Source organism: Garra rufa, chromosome 1 (assembly GCF_049309525.1).
Source record: "Garra rufa chromosome 1, GarRuf1.0, whole genome shotgun sequence".
Lineage (NCBI taxonomy): Eukaryota > Metazoa > Chordata > Actinopteri > Cypriniformes > Cyprinidae > Garra > Garra rufa.
Window position 1 is genome coordinate 45,707,407 of NC_133361.1, and position 15,166 is coordinate 45,722,572.

General features: G+C 36.3%; 1 protein-coding gene across 1 annotated transcript in view; it reads right to left on the reverse strand.

Annotated features, from left to right (window-relative positions):
• The window catches only part of stat3 (signal transducer and activator of transcription 3 (acute-phase response factor)), a 44,522-nt gene that overhangs the window by 24,414 nt on the left and 4,942 nt on the right, over nucleotides 1-15,166 (reverse strand). The window lies entirely within an intron of this gene.

Genomic DNA, 15,166 nt, shown 5'->3' on the forward strand with positions numbered 1-15,166 from the left:
AAGTGTTTGAGGTGGAGGATTGGACCTATGATAACAATGCCAGACACGTCAATAATTATATAATATGTGACCCTGGACCACAAAACCAGTCTTAAGTCGCTGGGGTATATTTGTAGCAATAGCCAAAAATACATTGCATGGGTCAAAATTATTGATTTTTCTTTTATGCCAAAAATCATTAGGAAATTAAGTAAAGATCATGTTACATTAAGATTTTTTGTAAAATTCCTACTGTAAAGTGTAAACCTATCAAAATGTAATTTTTGATTAGTAATATGCATTGTTAAGAACTTAATTTGGACAACTTTAAAAGGTGATTTTCTCAGTATTCAGATTTCTTGCACCCTTAGATTCCAGATTTTCAAATAGACGTATCTCGGCCAAATATTGTCATATCCTAACAAACTATACATCAATAGAAAGCTTATTTATTGATATATGTGTATATATCTCAGTTTTGTAAAATTTAACCTTATGACTGGTTTTGTGGTCCAGGGTCACATATAGCAATCAACCTTTGAAGTGGATCAAAAAATTGATTCAAAGTTGTCCTAAGACAAGAACGGGTATTATTTTGGTTTTAGGACAACTTTGATAAAAGGTTTTGATCCAATTTAAATACATCAAATAATCCACTGTCTACTAGAAACAGTTCACTTTGGCTGGATAGACTTTCATGCTTTCTCTCTAGGTTAGGTTTTCATTTATGAGCAATCTGGAGTCAATTCATTTTACAATTCAATAAACTATCAAGTGCAAAGTGCAAGTAACAAAGTGTTTCACTAGTGTCCCAGTCAACCAGGTGACCATTACATATCCTCATAGGCTATGATTACGGCAAATTAGATGCGAATGAGTTTAAGCAAAAACAACTAAAAACAAAATAATGGACCATGACTAAATACAGTAAAAACCATTATAATCAGTGACTCTGTTTACATTCAATGCGACACGAAAAATCCCCCTTTTTTTTTTTTTTTTACTTTAAGCGCCTACGCTACTTCTGACACAAAGGATTTAAAATAGCCACTTTGTTTCATCCAGTGTAGACAGCCTCAAGTTTTCTCTAGCATGGCACAATAGACATGGTGTAAGGTTATGCACACTAATAAGCAGGAATGAAATTAGATAAATGTAAGGGGCATTGATCACAGACCAATTAACAATATGACAGCACACCTCCAACAAGACAAAACTAACAAGAACCAAACCTGGTCTGTATTTTACTATAGGACCAGAGGAAATTACTGGGCAGTTGACAGGATTTTCATTTGTCCTTCCAGGTCGGTTTTGAGTTGCCACCAGTGTTGTTTTCGTCAACGATGACGATGACGAAATCATTTCGTTGACGCCACTTTTTGTCATGACGATAACGAGACGATGACGAGATAAAAATGGCTCGTTGATGACTAAAACATGACGAGACGTGTGTGAGTTTTCGTTGACGAGACGAGAATAGTCGAAAATGCTAGTGGGTGGTCCATCAGACGTTTAAAATGCATGACATTTCTGCTTATTGTGCATGCCAATCAAAACCTAAAACGGATCTGCCGCTATGGCAAGCCGTTTTAGCGTTAAATACTCTTTGCCATACTAGTATGGCAAGCCGTTTTAGCATTCCATCCTTTTTGAAAATAGTCGATCCGGAAGCTCACATTGTGTTGAACTATAGATCTGCTATTTTCAGAACTTACAAGTGACACTACCCAACAGCAAAATACTTACTGACCTACATTAATTTGTTAAAAGACTACTTTTTCCCCTTTTTTGACTAAAACTAGACTAAAACCTTGTTGACTTTTCGTCGACTAAAATTGGGCTAAAACCTTTTTGACTTTTCGTCGACTAAAATTGGACTAAAACTATCACATATAGAAGTGACTAAAATTTGACTAAAACTAATAAGCATTTTAGTCCAAAAGACTAAGACTAAGAATAAATCTAAGATGGTTGTCAAAAACAACACTGGTTGCCACTTAAAAGCATTTTTTCATACTGTACGTCCACTTACAACAATCATTTAGTTTTCTGTGCTGTATTCTACATTGTTTAGGGCCTTTACTTTTGATTTATTTATCCAATTTTATGTCCACGTTTTCCACATCAAGGAAATCCTAGGGCCCTAACTGTTATAAAAATCTGTTAATTTGTCACCTAGATCAAACATGACTTCATAGTGGTAGTTTAAAATATATATATATATATATATACAGTATAAATATTTCCATATGTAAGAAATTGTGGCCAGTAGAAAATAATCTTTTCCAGTAGCAAAATCTTCATTTACAAACAACCAATGTAAATTCAACCCCCCTAATCAATCTATGTTAAAAGCGAAACTGAGCAGACAAACCAAGCTGTTCAATCAAATCTAAGGGGAAAGGAAGTCTCTGTTGCACAATTCAAATAACACGGGTTACATAAACGCAACAGGAACTGTTTCGAAGGCACCCTTGTTTTTCAGAAACACTGCATATTAGAAACACTGCATAATAGATGACACACATTATCTTGGATCATATTGCCAAGAACTGTGTGTGTAGAGGAGGAAACCACAAAGCTTATGATCTGTGTGCTCCCTGAGGGAAGATTTGGTTGTCTCCCACCGCCTGGCATCCGTTCTCAATTTACAGCATGTCAATGCTCCCAAAAATAACAAAAAAATAATAATTCCCAGGAATATGAACGATGACCCCAAATCATTTTTTCACCTCATCTTTTAAAAAACATTTAGATCAGTGCTCATTCACAATGCTCTTAGTTCCTGTATTAGCTCTCACACTGCAACCTACATGCCTGCTGATCACTTACACAACTTTAGAGAGGCTCAAAACAATACCCTGGCACTCAGTGTCGGTTAGCCTTCCTTCCTTGACATGCTTAGTAACCAGAAGCACTTCTCCGAGCTTGTGAGACTTAAATGATATTGGCTGAGTTTGTGGCTCAAAGTGCAGAGAGAAAATGTCATAAACACACAAGATGAGTCATAGTGAGCTGAAAACCAACAAGCGCTTGAGGTTGTTAGATGTTCTGTAGGAAATATCCAGCAGATGAGAACAACAAGCTCAGAGACGGGAAGGATTCTGGTAAAGCCTGGAGGAAGTTTATATTTTAGCGATCAAATTAGTTACCATAAATGAGGGAGTATGCAAACTACCCCAAAACCGCAAAAGGTACACTGGTGTCCAAATATGAAGGTCAATAGCCTGTGGTTTAGGAGGTGTATTAAAGTGAAAGTTTGCATCTATAAAAAAACAACTTCCTGTTATTTAAAACAATGTCCTGGTCAACCCTTTTAGCAAGCAACTTTGGCCACACTAGCAGATTTCGTGAGAATTAAGCCTCCTACACTCTTCAAAATAAAATTCCTTTATTGGCAATGGTTTTCCATGAAGAAACTTTAAAAGAAGAGTTCACCCAAAAATTTCCTGGTAATTTACTCACCCTCAGGCCATCCAAGATAACAGTAAAGAAGATATGTAACTAAAACAGTAGTCCTTGGTGATTCATAATAAGCAAGTCAGTGGCTGCCAGTAAAAAAAAGCATTATCAAGGAACACAAAATTAATATCTGTGGCTCCTGATATATTGAGGTCTTATGAAGTGAAACGATCAGTCTGTGCAAGAAACTGAACATTATTTGTGACCCTGCGCCACAAAACCAGTCACAAGGGTCCATGTTTTTAAATTTACACATCATCTGAAAGCTGAATATTTAAGTTTTTCATTGATGTATGTATTTAAAAATCTGGAATCTGAAAATTCGCCTTTAACGTCGTTCAAGTTCTTTGCAATAGGGCAGGGCGATATGGTCAACAATTTTTTATCACGATATAAATAGCAAAATTTGCGATAACGATATAACTAGGGCTGCAACTAACGATTTTAATTTGATAATCGATTAGTTGGCCGATTAATTTTTCGATTAATCGATTAGTTGGCTTAAAATTTCCAATTATTTATTTATTTTTTAAATCACACTATTCCACATTCTGAATGCTATGAAAACACAGTGCTTAACAATTTACAAAAATTCACCTGTCATAATAAAGAGAAAAGACAAATATCTGAATAAAAACACACTAACAATCAGAAAACAAAGTGTTTCTGCTATTTATTCTGCCGTGGAAGTGTTTAGTGTCCCGCCAACAGCAGCAGCAGTGAGCGAAAGTGCCTTCAGCAGAGTTCCGCTTTCAGATGCACGCAGTAAGCTTAAACTGGCCGCAAAGCCCCAGATAAAGCAATAACCATGAATGTGGCGGAGAAAAAGTAAGGAGATATTCAAATTATTTATTAATAAACTAATATTTTCAGTCAGATTCGCAAAGATGAAGTTGATCCTGACTCGCCATCTGCTCACTGGACGCGCTTTTAAAGCCAAAATGCATAATTATGGATTAGGCCTATAGAAAGAGTTTTGTTTTCGATTTGAATTATTTCGTTTTATAGTAGTGAAGTAATAATTTAAAGTAAATTTATTACTCTTACATTTATGAGCAAAATTTTAGTTTCACATAGCGCTGAGCCTCCATGTCCTGCAAAGCTTTCCCTCTCCGCACAAACGATTGGATATGCCCCTAGCACACATTTATCTAGGTTAAACGATAAAACTAATATTGTGATAAGCTTTAAGTTTTTTTATATATATATCTAAGGATTTTAATTTAAATCGTGATGATTTGATAAGGCTAAATTGATCTGTCTGCCGCTGGCAGCTTTGTCGTCACTTTAAAAAACAAAAACTTGAATTTCACAAATAAAACGTGTTCCAAATATATTTCTAAATTAACTTTATAAAGTAAAGAAACGAAAATAAATGTAATTACTTTGCTATTAAAAACAGCAGCTGTGCAATGGGGAAGAGAAAGAGCCAGTCATACTGATGAGCTGTCGAGGTTGTTAGGAATTTTTGCAACGAATGTTTGTTTAATAGCCTATTTAACAATTATTTAGGCTACTTTCTTATTTAAATGTATTATTTATTTGACTTATTTTAGTGTTTTGTAGACAGCTTGTTCACCAACGGAATTGCTCAACACGCACGTTTGTGAATAATGTTTGAGTCTCATTTATTTATCTATAAAACACAGCACCACCGGCGGTGGTAAAAATCTGCCACCGTCACAGCCCTACAGTTCCTACCCTGCATAAATACGTGAACTACATGTTGTATTTAAATCTAAATTTGACATTCAAGGACAGATGTTTCAGCACAATGAATGTTTTTGCGCTGACTGAGTATTAATTGTCTCCCTGTCTGTGTTCTGTGTTCCTGTCTGACGCTCATTCAGTAAAGATTTAAACTTAACACAGACTGCCAGACTGTATTTAGGCATAAATAGAAATGCTCGTGTGAATTTGTGACATTTACAGATAAGGATATGACCATAAACTGAAACTGAAAGTTTTCATGCTGAGGATGCAAACGGATCTCAAAGCGCCTCACAGGGCAAGCCATTACTCTATTAGCTTCAAATTTAAAATAAGGAATTCTAATGTTTTGGGCAGCTTGGATCACGTAACTCTCCTGCAGCATCTCAGTCTGTTTCCTTCTCTATTTTTAGATGCATTATGTCTATAGAAATGCGTCATTCAGTGCTGTAATTTGACGTGATCCTCTGAAGTTGTACGTGAACTGTGGGCGGACCCGATTCATCGATAATGAGAATCGTTGTCGACGAATTTCATTATCGATAATAATCGATTTTATCGATTAGTTGTTGCAGCCCTAGATATAACTGACGATATAATTGACGCTAGACAAAATACTTCAAACTGCACGACTTTATTGGTGCAAATAAAAGAAAAGAACATTTCTTTTCAATTTAACAAGCAGCTGTTTTTGATGTGCATTAAAGCTATCATTTTGTACCAAAATCAATATTACACAAGTTGTAAATTGCTTGCTGACAGTTTGTGAAATCAAAAAGTATTTCAGTTTAAGTTAAATTCCAAGTTACATCTCCTGAGCATAACCATTTATATTATCCACAAAAGCAAAGTAGAGTTGCTTTGCAGTGTGCTACAGTGTGCAAAATAAATAAGTTGTACTCCAGTAAGTGCTTTTGCTTCAAATGGTGAAACGGGTTTGTGGTGTTTCCTCCCTTCGCCACGACGAACCGCTTGCATATTTTGCCAAAAATAGTGTTCTGCCGTGTATCTGACGGGCGAAAACCAAACCAGTTCCACACCACGGATGTTTGCAGACCAATTCTGGTTCACATGTGTTACGCCTGTTTCACACATACTCCGTCTGCAGTGCGTATGTGTTGCGTATTTTTTTCCGCACCCATGCTAACGGATTAGAGCGTTCACACTGCACGCGTTTGCTGTCCGGCAGTGCATGCCTTCCAGAAGCAGTGCGTTTGCAGCAGTGCAGCGATCGTTTCTGCACCGAGTCTATGTTTTGCTGTGCTGCAGCCCTGAATTAAAGTGACAGCGCATAGTCAACGCTCCGCTTGTGCATGCCGCCTCCTCGGTCGCCGCCATGCTTCTCGCTCCATGCGCGACCGCATGAAAACACCAGCACTGCGCACGCGCGTTAAGTCCAAGTTCTATCGCAATATGTCAATTTCATATCGTACCATAACATTACACTGGTATTACCTTGAAAGGTATGATATGGCCCAGCCCTACTTTGCAATGCATATTACTAATTTAAAAAGTTAAGTTTTGATATTTATGATATAAAAAAAAATTGACATATGATCTTTACTTAATATGCTAATGATCTTTGGATCATTTTGACCCATTCAATGTATTGTTGGCCATTGCTACAAATATGCCCATGCTACTTACGACTGGTTTTGTGCTCCAGGATCACCTTTACAACATCATTACTTGTAATCCAGAACCCCAGGCCAATAGGGAAATGTGATTCTTTAGCACAAACAAAACTGACAGCTCATTTCAATGAACTGGTTCAGTTCACTAATTTGTTTACATAATCTTACAATAACGTAACATACACGCAAATTGGACAGTCTGAGGGTAAGTAAATTAACAGAAAATTTTCATTTTTGAGTGGACTATCCCTTTTACATGGAATCTTCCCATTGCACAAAAGGTTCTTTTTTTAGTGGAAAGATTATCTTTAGATTATTCACACTAAGACAAAAATGGTTCTTTGAACACCTGTTCACTAAAAGGGTCTTTTGGAAGAAAAAAAAAATCTATGACATTGCTGCCAAAGCCCCCTTTTGAAACCTTTTGGAGTGCTGCAGACCAAAATCTGGAAATGATTTGGCATTTTAGCACTTGCGATTCCATCATCCTGAAATCATTAGGCTTTTGAATAGACTTTTGGGATTTTTTAAAAAGCCTTCACTTGACCTGGAAAAAGGTAGCAAACTCTATGAGTGTGTTCACACTTGTCATGCTTGGTTCGATTAATGAACTATGGTGCGATTGCTCTGTTAGTGCATATCATTTGAGTAAGTGAAATATGAACCGACAAGGACCAAATACTTCTAAACGAACCAAAAACAGGAAGTAATGACAAGATGCAAGGCTATGCGACATGATTTCACCAAGGGAACAAGCAGTGTATCCAAAACAACATGAGCAAAGGGCAAACACAGAGCAATGAGGCGGTAAAGTGCCTTTTATGAGCTCTTTGTGAGTTTGCAGGTGATGAAAATAAAATCATATGCATGCAACAATAAGCGCGATTAGTCCAGCAGACGGCATTATGTGCATTCGACTTAAAACGGCACTGAGCAGACTGAGCAGTGAATGGGTACATTAATGTCATACACCTGCATCGCTGCTTTAAGTTGACCGCACCTTTTCCTGTGGTTTGGAGTGTTTGGTGAGTGAGTTCTATCACAAAATATACGTCACTCAAACTGACCAATCAGGTTGTGAACGTATCATCATGCCTTTAGGTTCAGTATCTTTAGGTTCACTGTCAAAAATGCCTGTGTAAACGCTAAGCAGACCAGGAACAAATGTATCATTTTCCTTTTTGGTCCGGACCAAATAAACCAAATGAACTGAACAACAAGTGTGAACACACCCATAAAGTCACTACTCCGCTTTCAAAAACTTGTTGCATTACTAATACTCTTACACCCTGCAACATATTCCAAATGAGCTGTCGGAAGTTTAATGCTTGTGTAGTTCAAAGGATGTGACACTTACAGATGAGGCCCAGGCTCAGTCTGAGATAAAAGGCCCAGACATGGCTATGACCTTAGCCTCCATTTCATTTCCGTGAAGGTAGCAGAAGCGTGCTGTGTTCTGTTCTCTCAGTCTTTAACAATGTCTCTCACCTCCTACCTGTCTCCTACGGTACAGCCATTCATAAGATATAAGTGGAAAGAGATGCACAGTTTAGTGAGTGGCATTTCCTACTGTTTCCACAGATTTTTGTTATTCCGATAAATTATGGAATTTACCGTAACACTCAGCACAGGATCATAGTTAAAATAGACAAAGGAAGATAAACAACTGTGATTTATATAGACAATCATTTAGAAATGCTTATTCCACAGAATAAGGAAATATGTTTTCCTTCGAACAGAACAATGCCACTTTTATACACAGTGAGGTACAGTATAGTAGTAAGTTTACTTACACCTAATCCACCGGGAATAGACTTTTGGATGATAATCCAAAATTTACAACCAAGCCTTTCAAAGTACACTCCATTTTATAGCATGCCATATGACCGACTTCTGTGTTTCTGTGACTTCAGGGTTGCTACCTTGTGGATAAACTAATGAGTGCAAAACAATTGAAGGATCATGCACATTCAAGGCTGATGATGAATATGTAAAACCTATTAAAGTTTGAACTTTGCAACATGAATAAAATCTGCTTCCGGAATTAACTCATAAATGCCCTGCATTTAATTTAGTGCATTTATTGTCCTGCCGTGAACCAATATTTGCTAGATATAAATTAGTTTTTTGGTAAATTTAATACAAAATTTGTAACAAGTTGGAAAATACAGAGCTATAATCTTGATTAAATTCATAAAATCTCTTTCTGGTAAACAATGGCATGCAATGTAAATCATTACTGACTAGTTTGTAGTTCCCACTGATGCTTTCAAAACTCTCATTATCAAACCATTTTTTGCAATTTCGACAAAACCTCATTCATGTTAGCCACTTAGATAACATTATCTTGGTCATAAATCAGCAGTATTTGCAAAAGCAATGCAGAAAAACATTAGATAATGCCAACTGTTTAAGTATGCAAGGCATACAAAACTGGATTTACCAGATGAATGAAAGTTAATGTTCCATCAACCGACCCAAAACACACATCATTACCAACTGTAATCAAGTTTTTTGTTAATTACTTCACCTTGATTCCAAGACCACAAACATTTTAGTAGAAAGAAATCATAAAAGTCATAAGGAAATCTTAGAAAGCATAAAAAGTTCCTGGTTCATATTAACTGCGCGTGGGTAAAAGGAACTGAACTGGAAAAGGAATGCAGTATGGAAACTGCAGTTACTATTTGGACTATATCTCTGTTTAAAACCTGCAATTGTAGTCATTTGCAGAATTATCATCTGTCTGTGCATTGTGCATTTGCACAGCTCTTCACCTAATGTTTTGCGGTGTATGTGTGGCTGTCAGTCACTGCACCAATGTAGATACTCACTGTATACCAGAATCATATATTCTATGTCTTGAAAGCTTGACCCAAATAAGAATTTTAGTTTTTCACTGGATAACATGTCTGCCATATTTGTTCTGACCAACTGAGAAAAAAAGCATTACAATAAATCTCACTACCAATGGTGATTTGGTTTGATCACATCACAAACTTTGCAAATTATTACTTTGCTCTTAAACTGCTAATGTTAATATATATATATGTTAATGTTAATGTTAATGTATATAGTGTGTAGACAGTCTAATCTCATAATGTCATACCGTTTGAATTTCATACAAAGAAACAAAGTATGCTCTTTAGAACTGGTTCTTTTTGAAATACAAATCTTGTGTAATCCCACTTATGTGTAATTAGACGCACATTTAAAACAGATTAAAGTCACTTACATGTGTTTTATATACACAATCCTTTCTGTATTACAATCCAGCATCAAAATTATAAATTTAATTATTCCAGCTGCTGTGAGACAAGGCAATAAATTATCCACATATCCAATATAGCCTACTAGCTGTATCCTTCTTTATGTTTACAGATGTGTAATGATGCAAAGATGAGCGGTGGCATGCTTGTATTTTCCGCGAAAACATCATTACAATATTATCGTTGTGAATCAGGCTAAAGTAAGAAGAAAGTTTGAAGCAGGTTATGTACTAGGGTTGGGCGATGTCGACCAATTTGGCATCGTAAGATGTCTAACGTGAAACATCGCGATGGACGATGGCATCGTCCGCGGGGGCCGGGGAGAGGGCGGGAGTGCGGGATGGTTGTTGTTAAATAATTAATTCATAACGAATTAATTAATTGTAGCCTACCGTTTCGACCAGTGCTTAATTTGAGCCGAAATATTATTATGTATTAACATTATAAACACTATAAACATAGCTATAAGTTAGTTACCCTGACTCCAAATCGAATCATCTAAATGTAACGGTATTTTGAACAGAACAGGAATGAAACAAAATATATAAAGTTAAGAATCCAAAACAAAGCGAAACTAAAAATAGCAGGCGTTGGGCTCACGTACCTCTGTAATTCGGCACAAATCCAAGTGTTTCCATATTCCCAATGCATTTGAATGATAAACTGTTAATTATAATGTATGGGCTTTGTATTGTACGTTTGTATTCTGATGGGGAAAAAATATATATTCTCTTGTTTTTTTGTTCCAAGCTCGGTTCGTTATGGTAAAACCATGAAAAGGCATATTTGGTGTAGTTTATTTAATCTAATTTAATTAAAATTATTTTGAATTTTTTCTGCTGTTTTTGTATGCCTCATTTATTAATGTAAACGAACTAGTTCATGTAATTAGTTTGGAGTTCACTGTAATTTATATTGTGATCGCTAACAACTTCCTTGTTATTATTTCCTCAAAATAATAATAATAAAATAAGTAAAGATGCGGAAATTGAAAGCATGCATTTCATCTGGCTATATAGTGTGATTCAGTGTGTGTTTTTCGCGAGCGGGTTGCTGCTGCGGCGGGGGTGGGGCGGAGGATCGCGATGCTGGCTCAGCATCGTGATGTCTATCGGCCATCGGCGAAGGACGATGGCATCGTCTATCGACCCAACCCTATTATGTACTTCCACAAAAAGTTACGGACTGCAGCTTTAAATAGCTTGCAAACAGCAGATGCAATCTGACATCTATCTGATCATTCATATTTCATCATGTGACCTGTGTGTGACTTCCCCATGTGTAAATATCAGATCAAGAAAAAAAACTGTTTATGTGCAGTATGAACACAACCTTTGATTCTCTATTAAGCAGGACTGAATCAAGGTCTCCAGGCGGTCTGGTGCAAAGCAAGCTCAGGACATAAATAAGTAATATCAGGAACAGCTGACAGCCGCTGCCTGAATTTCAATGAAACTAGCATGGGTTTCACATAACTCCAAAACCCCCAATGAATGCTCAATGAAACAATAAATCTTCAACATGGTGATCACAACGAATATAAAGTATGTCACATGTATCATATAGTTTAGAAGTGGCAGAAGCATGCCATATTCTGACTTTCACCTCAAATCAAGTTAAAATGTTAATGGCTGCTTGTGCAGCAAGGTCTTTTAATACTGACCTAAAAGCCTCCTTCAAAAGTTTTCTAAAACTTTGAATTAAACTGTATCTTTTTGGTCTTAAACATCACATAAAAGTCATTTAGTTAGGAAATTCAAGGAAATGACTAAACTAACTCTTGCTGTCTGCAGTGCAACAGTTTTCCACTGCAAAAGAAACAGTGTATATGCTATATATCAGTATATTGTGTTGAAAAATTAGCGCAAACTGACCAAAGCTTTAATGAGAGCAGTCGGACCAGTTGTAAGTAGTTTAAAAGCTTTACATGGTCAACAATTTTAAGTTAGAAACTTAGTCCTTTTGTGCAAACAATGTCTGAACCCAATGACTTTTACTCTTTTGTGCTTTACTAAGAAGCACAATAATCATTAATCAACAAACTGGGAGAACATCTATCACAAAGACAGTGAGACAGTCTCACATTTGTGACCCTGGACCACAAAACCAGTCTTAGCACGGGTATATTTGTAGCAATAGCCAAAAATACATGTATGGGTCAAAATTATCGATTTTTCTTTTATAACAAATTTTTAGGATATTAAGTAAAAAATCATGTTCCATGAAGATATTTTGTACATTTCCTACCGCAAATATATCAAAACTTAATTTTTTATTAGTAATAGGCATTACTAAGAACTTCATTTGTAAAACTTTAAAGGCGATTTTCTTGAGCCCTCAGATTCCAGATTTTCAAATAGTTGTATCTCAGCCAAATATTGTCCTATTCTAACAAATCATACATCAATGGAAAGCTTTCATATGATGTCTAAATCTCAATTTACCCTTATGACTGGTTTTGTATTCCATGGTCACATTTACAGTTATAACTACACTTACTAATGCATTAAAATGCATTTAAAAACTTCTACAAAATGAATAATATTTAATTTAATATTTACACCCCCAGTATTGAATGAATCAAAGGTGACTGCAAACTGTGCAATTCTACCATCAATGCAAGGCTAAGACAACTTACAACTGACAAAAATAACAGTGTACTTTTAAAAAGGATAAATTATACAATACAACTCTGCCAATAACAGCAAAAAGAAAGCATATATTAAAGATACATGCAGTGAGTGTAGAACAATATTAAAGCAAGTATGGCTAACTTCCATGTTTTTCTCAAGAAACCATTACCTTTTTGATAAATAGTCTTCAAAGGTTCAACAAGCAGCTTGCTTGCTTTGCCTGACAGATCTCAATAACTGCAACAATAACTGCTGTAAATTAACAAGCTCCCCACCCACATATTTTCAACTGTTAAGGTTTGGCCTCAACCGCAGTTTCCCAGAGTTTTTGGAGTATCTGTCACGCTGGTTGTTGCTAATCTGACAACAAATGTGATGCCAATGAAAATGCATTTCCCCTTTTATTTTAGCCAACTGAAAAATGAGTAACTAGGAATGTCATATTGTGTGGAAGATGTTATCCTGGTGCACATCTTCATATAGTATGACAAAATAATACAGCTGCTGGAGGCACTACTACAATAAGAAGCAGAACTTGTTTTTTCAGTATGTGGGTGCAAATGACAAAGCTACAAAGTAGCATAAAAACCAAAATGTTTGTGATTATTTAAATAGGTAAAGCTATTTTTTTTTTTAAATATCACTAAGTATTATATGATTATACACTCCAAAGTCTCACTGATGTTCCACTATTAGATCAGTTCACTCAGTGATAATGGGGTGAGTCATTAGGGACCCAGAAAAAACAAGATGTAGATATGAGAGGTCTAATGTTGTGGTCTGAGTCCCTGGAAAAATGAACTCAACGCCCTTCTCTGAAGTGCATATAAGTGAAAAGAGACAGAGGAACTGACTGTCTGACGCAGCAATGGCGATATCATCTCATTTGAACTGATCATTAGTGATATAGACTTGAACACTCATGCAACTGATAATATATAGAAAGTGCACATAGTGCCATAAACACAGCACACATGTAGTTTTCAGTAAGAGAACATACCGTTAAGCAGTTTTTACCAGTGTTTCCCACACATAGACGAATCTGTGGCGATGCGCCACAGATTAAGTTCCGACCGCCACAGATTCAACACCGACCAAAAAAATAAAAAATAAAAAATCAATACCGACCGTCACATATTACGTTTCGTTATTCTTTTGTACGCTATTTAAAACACGCAGCGAATTCGTTCAACTGCATTTCCTTTCCATACTCTCTCTTCATCTCTCTGTCACTCAAGCGTCTCTCCCTCAAACACACACGCGCACACAGCCCCTCCCCTCCGTGCACACCACATCTGTCTGGATCATCTGTGGAGAGAAGACGGCTGGCGAAAGGTTGGTATCTCGTGAACACTTTTAACACACAATCACAGATTAAAAAGTGCTATAAAATATTTTATATTCTGAATACAATAGTTTCAATGTGTTGATGTTACTGTAAGTCCCGACCCTTAGCAAACGCGATTGCGCCTTCTTTAGAAAGTTAACTAGTCGCAAGTTTGCGGTAAAATGTAGGCTAGCCTAGTTGGGTTGTCGAGGTCAAAACACTATATGTAGCAGCTGTGAATCAAATAAACGTATTATAAATTATGTCGTTTCTTTACTCTTACACTGAATGTTTGCTGCTTCAATCTAGATGAGTATTGAAAAGTATTTTCCGCGACTGAAAACCGTCAGTTTGAAACAGAACTTAGTCCGACCAGTGTAATTAGTTATGTTATTGTTTACAATATTTTCAGGCTTCAACTAGTGCTGCTCAAGCAGACAGACAAGGTCAGGGAGAGAAAGACAAAATAAGGTGCCCTAACAAAAGTTGCAGACTATGTAGCAAGTAGGCTGTCGTATATGGTGTTATATTAATGTAATAAAGTTCTGTTTAACTAATTACAACAGTTTTTTTATAAACTTTTTATAACAGTTTTTTTAATTATTAACCTTTAGGAATTCAATTAGGAAATCCCTTTAGGGGATCCAATCGTATCCCTATCCAATCTTTCTTTTCATCTGCAACCCAACTAACCCCCCCCCCCCCCCCCCCCCAAATTACAAACATCTAACCACATCTGACCACCACACATTGCCTTCAAACCTGTGGGAAACACTGGTTTTTACTGTAGCTTAGAAGGCTTTTACAGTTAGAATAATGATTTTTTTTTTTTTTTTACAGTGGTAAGTGTTTCCTGGCAGTAAACTCTTTAAATGGGAAAATAAAAGAGGAAGCTTTCAGAATCTACATGACTGACGAAACAAACAACGGAGATATGGAGCAGTAATTATTGCAATCATGACATAAACGTATATCATTAAACTCCTGCTTCCAGAAAAACAAGTGAGCTAGTAGCATGGTAGAGGTATGCCATACCTGGTATGGTATCAGACAGTAACACCTTTAAGTCTGAACATATTTGAATATAAGACCTTAAAAAGTCTGCATTCTGTAAAAATAAATAAATAAATAAATAAATAAAAATAATATATA